The sequence below is a fragment of the Helianthus annuus genome, chromosome 4, assembly GCF_002127325.2.
Source record: "Helianthus annuus cultivar XRQ/B chromosome 4, HanXRQr2.0-SUNRISE, whole genome shotgun sequence".
Classification (NCBI taxonomy): domain Eukaryota; kingdom Viridiplantae; phylum Streptophyta; class Magnoliopsida; order Asterales; family Asteraceae; genus Helianthus; species Helianthus annuus.
Window position 1 is genome coordinate 79,023,909 of NC_035436.2, and position 7,934 is coordinate 79,031,842.

Consider the following 7,934-nt stretch of genomic DNA (forward strand, 5'->3'; position numbering starts at 1 on the left):
CGTTTTTCAATTTTTGTACTTTTTGATTGCGATTGGATGATTGATCTGATGAGCTTTTATTTTTATTTTGAACATTTTTCGACTTTTCAACAATTTGTTTTTGTTCAACAATCTTCTTAACAGGTTTTTGCTTTGAGCATTCACCTATTTCAGTAGATCGCAAAACAGTATTTTTGAATTTTTCTTTTAATTCTAAAAATAGTTTTTGTTTTTCAAATTTTTCATTTACATCATCAGATTTCTCATCACAATCTTCAACTTTGACATTGTCAAAGTTTGTGACATTGTCACTTATTGGAACAGAATTGATTGGTTTTGGACAGGGAAAATTCAAACTGTCTGATTTAGTCATAAAACCTATCAATTTCTTCTCAAGTTCATCAATTTTGTTCCTCGAATTCTCAGCTTCACTTTCAAGCTGAGATATTCTCCCAAAATGAGACTTGATTGTTTTCTTATTATTATTCTTCAAATTTTCAAGAACAGATTTTTCATTCATCAAAACTTTTATCTGTTCCTGAAATTTTGATTCATTCGCTTTCAGATTTTTGTTTTCAAGCTTAATCCAGAAATCTAAATCTTCTGAAGATTTCTGTTTGCTTTCAAGCTCTTTTTCCAACTTCTTGATTTTCATTTGAGCACATTCACCTTCTTTTTCAAGTTCGATAATTTTCTGAAGATGGGAATCTATCATTTTCTGTTTTTCAATGTTGTTTTTACTGAACACATTTCTCCCATCTTCAAGAATTTTCATTTGCTCTTCAAATTCTTGATTTTTCAATGTTAAACTATTAAAATCATTTAACAGTTTTATCATTTTCTGCTTTTAGGTTCTCACACTTTTCATGTAACCAAAGAATCTGGTTTTCAGCAGTGTGCTTCTCGTTTTTCAACTTTTTGACTTCAGATGCCAAACTTCCCATGTCTTTCACGAGTTTGTCATTATTAGTCTTGACGTTATCGCATTTTGAGCACATTATTTCATTCTTCACCGATTCTTCAGCTTTTGGAGCTTCTTCTTCCTTTGCTATGAATGTACCTGCACAAAAGATTTTAACGAAATCAAGAGGATTTCCATTATTATCAATATAACAACCTCGTTTGAAATCATATTTCAGCACATATTTTGCCCTGACACATTTAGCAACCCTTTTGTGCATCTCTTCAATCACATCTGAACTCAGATCTAGTACATTATTCTCCAAAACCTTGATCATTTCTTTCTTTTTCTTTCTGGTTTCAAGTTCATGAGCTTTAAGTTTGCTGATGAATTGATTTAGAGGTAGTTTTGAAAAATTTGAGTCCTCCCTTAAATTTTTCAAACATTCACCTCATTCAATCGGTAATGCATCTGCAAACTTCTCTAATTTCTCAGCATTTGACGGATATATCTCATGATCTTTCAAATAATTCAGTAAAACACCATATCGGTCTTTAAGATCTTCCAACGTTTCGTCTTTCAGACACACAAAATATTTAAACCTTTTTGCCCATCCATCTTTGCTCACTTTTCTATAACCCTCATCTAGAAATCCGTGATGCCAATCATTAAATCTTTCGAAATAATAGTTCTCTTGTTCATCAAACACCATCGCCATTTTTCACAAAATCCCGATACGTAGTTGTTGACAGATAAGCGAACCAGAATGACGGAAAAACGGACCAATCAGCAATTGGACACAAAAGCGGACCGGATGGGTCAAATGAGCGAACCGGATGTATAAGCGGACCGGACAAGCTGATTTGGAGCGGACCGGACAGATAAGCGGATCGGACGAGTTGATCTTGGAGCGGACCGACCGTATAAGCGAATCGGACGAGTTGACTTTGGAGCGGACCGACCTTATAAGCGAATCGATCGACCAAATAAGCGAACCGGACGAGTGGATCTCTATCCGACCGAATAAGCGGACCTCCTGGTTTGACCCATTTTTCTTTCGAATTTCAACACCAAACTTTCCAGGGTTTGTCTCGATACAATTACGCACAATCTGTGAAAATTTTGACCAATTTTGACCGTGAAATCTTCCCGAATCAATAAAAGAAGGTGTAGAAGTAAGAAAAAGTGACGAAATCCGGCTATTTTCTGCAGAGAACCTCCTCCTTAGCTCTGATACCAATTGTAGGATGGTTTGCTGACCCGAACGAGTCGTTCAGAGGCTTTCTCCTGAGTTTCAGGTGCGGAATAACAAGAAACTAAGGTAGAAATAGCACGCAAATCACTTTAACTACTTGTTTATTGATCTGACAATCTTTTACAGTTCAAATCTCGCACCGGCATCACTTCGGTACGATTTCAACACACACACCCTCTGGATCGCTCAAATGGCCTATTTATAGGCGTTTGGGTTCGCTTATAGGACATGGTCCAATAAGCGAACCAGTCACTTGCCACTCGAGCGGACCATACCAATTGGTCACTCGAGCGAACCCAACTGATTGACATATGAGCGGACCATACATTGTCGTTCGAGCGAACCAATCATATGTCCATTCGAGCAGACCTATGCTAATGGGCCTATAATTGGACCTATCAATTACATAATTTTTCGTTTTCCGCTCACTATACAATTATCCCTAGTCTAAGACTCGAACGAAGATGTAGTCGACAGACAACTGCACCAACACATGTGTATCATGTATAACCAATGGAATGCATAGCAAGTAGGAAATCATCTACTTAAACTATGTGAAAAATGTCAATGTGAAACAAATGTCATGTATGGTGAATAACTAGAAGCTACTCAACCCCATAGAAAATGTACAAAACAACGTTTTTGAATAAACCTAAGTTTAAATCAAATGTTATGTTTTGCAGAAAACAATGCTTTATGATTACAAACATTAATGCAGTAATGTTAATCGCATACATTCAAGCCTTGCGACTGTGGCGACAAACCTTTAAACGAATTAAAGGTTTATCTAAATTATGTAGTCGGATTCTGTCATTCCCAACTTCCAAACAAACCTAGGAAGTCGGAAACGGGAGTTGTCAATTCCTATGGTACCATTACATAAGTCCGAGCGGCGTGATCAATGTTAATGAATGTATTATTGTCCCGATTAAACACACCAAATGTCATAACCAATGTAGCATGTGAAAACCATGTACTAGGAATGCTAAGTAAACATGCCTAGTAGAAATGTTCATGTAAAACAATGTGCTAGCATGCTCAGTAAACATATATAGCAGAAATGTCATGTAAAATAATGTGTTCCATATGCTAAGTAAACATTTGCAACAAATTTGTAACAAATCAATGTGCTAGCATGCTTAACATACATAGCAAAACATAGTGAAAGCATGTCCTAAATAGGTACTAGGTGAAACTAGCATGTTTATGTCATAAAAACATGAAATGCACAAAAGTAACACGTATGTACATGTGTATCACCCCAAAGTATTTGAAAACGGTAAAAGAGGGGAACTATGTACTCACTTGGGATTGCTAATTAGTCTTGAGAATAAGACCAATTTAAGCTCCAAGTATCACGGAATCAACCGGCACCTAGTATAGGTAACTATGTTAATAAATCGGCTTCTAAATCGGGAGATAGGATAGAATGAGGTTCTATAAATCAAATGAGTAATTGAACTCATATGGTATGATTTAATAGGCCCTACATTCTGATTGGAAAGCCTACCTAAGTGCTTTTGACCCGTTTCGACACATTATGGTAACGTAAGCTACTATAAGGCGTCGTTAGCGTAAAACTATGTTCGGATGGTAATCTATGTGCTATGTCAAGTCTTACATGCCCAATTATCCCTAAACATGTTACTAAATCAGATTATTTGTCAAAAATATGTTCACATAGGCAAAATACGAATTTTAGCTTCAAAAGGGCATTTTGGTCATTTCCTATGGGCATACAAGCTAACTAGCAAATGACTAACCAATCCTAGGTGATCATAAGGTATAACCTCAGTGGTTATTCCCTATGCAACTATGATCACTAACTAAGCTTGGTCGGATCCTAAAGATCGACCAACCGGGTCGGGTTCGGAAGTATAAGCGGTTGTTTAGACCGCTTACCTTACGACCCTAAACAAGCACAAACTAATAGTGTCGAGTTAGACATGTCAAAGCATGTCTAACCTACTGATTTGGTATCAAAAACAAAGTGTTTTGATACCCTAAAGTAGCTCTGTTGCAAAATGTGTACTAAAACGCATTTTGACCGAAACTTTGACTCGACACTACAACTAGCTAACGTGGTAATCAGCGGCTATAATCACGAAGGATTATAACTATCGTGATTACAATCACGTTTCAAAGTTCAATTGAACTTTGACTTGACCAATTGATGGTCAAAACCGAAAGTCAAACTGTTGGCCAAACTGTTTGACTTTCTGCACTACATAAGGAAAAAGGCAATAAAAGAATGAAAGAAGGCTCACAATAGTCCTTGCTATCTTTTCTACAAAGAAGACAAGTCCCAAATCACTTGAGAATGCTCCCAAAGCAGATGTGAAGGAGAGAAAGAAGGAATGAGCAAGGAATGAAGTGAACTTGGATGGCTATTTATAGTTGTTGTGAAGTAACAAGATCATCACAAGTGGTTTGTTTAGCCATTAAGCAAGCAATCATGGCCATCCATTTGTTACAAGCTGATTAGAAGCCTTGGTGAACACTTAAACTTGCTCAACATTTCAAGAAATTGCACAATCAGCCCCTGAAGTTGCAACAGAATGCTAAAATTGAGTTTCTGGTCGCTGGGCTGCTGAGGCGCCCCGCGTAAGAGTTGGGGGTGGGCTTACGCGCCCCGCCTGAGCTCCCCAGATCAGCAAACTTTGAAAATTTACAGTTTTGGTCCCTGCATGAAATCGAGTCCATTTCAGGCCTTTTTGACCCCCGTTAAGCCATTTTCAAGGCTCTACAAGGTCAATGAAGTTTAGAGGACTCAAAATATGCTTGAAACACTCTCGGATGTCGGCTCGTTTGGTCGTACGATCGCGTTGTTTGGTTAATTACGACGGAACTCAAACGGATGCGAAAACGAACCAAATTAAGCGACGAATGGAATTTTTGCATGCCGATCACTAAAATAAATATACTTTAGTGTGTACAAAAATTTTGGATGTCCAGATGTGGCCAGAACGTAAGATATGCGCGAAAATGCAAACTTATGTTGTTTTTGACATTTTTAGTCCCTGTAAGATCATATAAGCATGTTTTCGCACACCGAACCTATCAAAGCTTATTTCTAAGCCATGTTTAGGTTACATATGGTATGTTTAACTTATGATCAAGTTCCGGACTGTACGTTGCCTTACGAAACGGCAAACTTTTGCAAGTTGACACAATTAGTCCCTGAGAGTGAATAAACTTGTTTTTGCCATACCAAAGCCTTCAAAACTTATTTCTAAGTTATGTAAAGGTTATTTAAGGTATGTTAAGTCTATGATGATGTTCCGGAGTGTTTGTCGCGTTAAACTGACTGCGTTCACGCATCAGTTTGCGTATAACTTTCCAGAAAGCGATATAGAGTTCAAAATCGATCAAAAATCAACACGGGCATAAAACCAAACATAAATGACAAACATTGGGATCAAAACACACTGTTTTATTAATATTGTATTGTTCAGAGTCTGCAAAATGATATCACAAGCACAGATGTCACAGTCCTCCCTACTTCAGGAAATTTCGTCCCGAAATTTATTTAGAGGAAACTTGTGAGAATAGATGCGGATATTTCGCTTTCATCTGATCTTCACGTTCCCAAGTAAACTCTGGGCCACGCTTAGATTCCCAGCGAACTTTGACCAATTTAATCCGCTTGCCCTTCAACTGCTTAAATGAACGGTCCACTATCTCCACAGGTTTCTCAACAAAGTGCATAGTGTTATCAACACGAATTTCATCAAGTGGTATGTGGAGGTTCTCATCAGCTAAACACTTTCTAAGATTGGACACATGGAATGTTGAATGAACATTTCCATGTTCAGGAGGTAGCTCTAATCTGTAGGCTACTTTTCCGACTCTTTCAACGATCTTGAATGGTCCAACATAGCATGGTGCAAGTTTTCCTTTCTTCCCAAATCTAATCACACCTTTCCAAGGGGATACCTTGTGTAGGACGTGATCACCAACTTGGAATTCCAAGGGCTTGCGTCGTCGATCCGCGTAACACTTCTGACGGCTTCTAGCTGTCTGAAGGTTTTCACGAATCTTCTTGACCTTATCTGTAGTCTCTAGAATGAGTTCAGGTCCAGTAAGCTGAGCTTCACCTATCTCATTCCAGCAGACCGGTGAACGACATTTTCTACCGTATAAAGCTTCGAAAAGAGCCATATTGATGCTAGAGTGATAACTATTGTTGTAGGAGAATTCGATCAACGGAAGATGCGAATCCCAACTACCACCAAAGTCAATCACACACGCTCTAAGCATATCCTCCAGTGTCTGGATTGTTCTCTCAGATTGACCATCTGTCTGCGGATGGTACGCTGAGCTCAAATGAAGTTGGGTACCCATGGCAGATTGCATGGTTCTCCAAAAGCGAGACGAGAATCGAGCATCTCTGTCAGATATAATGTTCAAAGGAACACCATGTCGAGATACAATCTCATCAACATAGATTTTGGCCAACTTGTCAGCAGATAGATCCTCACGGATTGGCAAGAAATGTGCTGACTTTGTTAGACGATGAACAACAACCCAAATGGCGTCATGACCCTTTTTAGTGCGCGGCAGCTTGGTAATGAGATCCATAGAAATGTTTTCCCATTTCCAAACCGTAATCCCTGGTTGCTCCAATAATCCAGAGGGATGTTGATGTTCTGCCTTAACCTTAAGACAAGTAAAACATTTGGAAGCATATAAGGCTATATCTTTCTTCATACCCGGCCACCAATACTGGGTTCGAAGATCCTTATACATTTTGTCTACACCAGGATGGATAGAATAACGAGACTTATGAGCTTCATCCATAAGAAAGGTGCGAAGATTGTCTATACTTGGGACCCACAAACGGCCCATGTAATAAAAAATCCCAAAATCTCTTAGTTCAAGCTCAGGATTAGTATGACACGGTAATTCTGTACCCATCAAGTCTTGTGCAACACAAGTATGTTGAGCCTGAATTATGCGAGATTGAATATCAGATCGAACCTGAACACAGTGAAGCTTGACACGTTCCTTACGACTCAATGCGTCAGCCACGACATTCGCCTTACCAGGATGGTAGCGAATTTCGCAATCGTAGTCGTTTAGGAGTTCAACCCAACGTCGTTGCCTCATGTTTAGTTCTTTCTGATTGAAGATATGCTGGAGACTCTTGTGGCAGTAAACACTACGCACTTTGTACCGTAAAGGTAGTGTCTCCAGATTTTGAGAGCAAAAACTACTGCACCTAGCTCAAGATCATGAGTGGTGTAGTTCTTCTCGTGTACCTTCAGCTGTCTTGATGCATAGGTTATAACTTTGTTTCTTTGCATAAGAACACAGCCTAGACCTAACTTGGATGCATCACAATACACGACAAAGTCGTCGTTACCCTCGGGCAAAGATAGAATAGGTGCATGGCAGAGTTTCTGTTTCAAGGTCTGAAAAGCTTCTTCCTATTTGGATCCCCACTCAAAAGGTTTGCTTTTCTGAGTTAAAGCAGTGAGAGGAACCGCAATCTTGGAGAAGTTTTCTATGAAACGGCGGTAATAACCCGCTAGACCAAGAAATGAACGAACCTCGGTAGGAGTAGTAGGAGTATCCCAATCCTTAATCACACTGATTTTGGCGGGATCTACATGTATACCTTGTTCGTTGACTATGTGCCCCAAAAATTGAACTTCCTTAAGCCAGAATTCGCACTTGGAGAATTTGGCGAAAAGTTGTTCTTTCTTTAGGAGCTCCATTGTAAGACGGAGATGTTGTTCATGATCAGCTCGAGTCTTAGAATAGATCAAGATATCATCAATAAAGACGATGATGAAC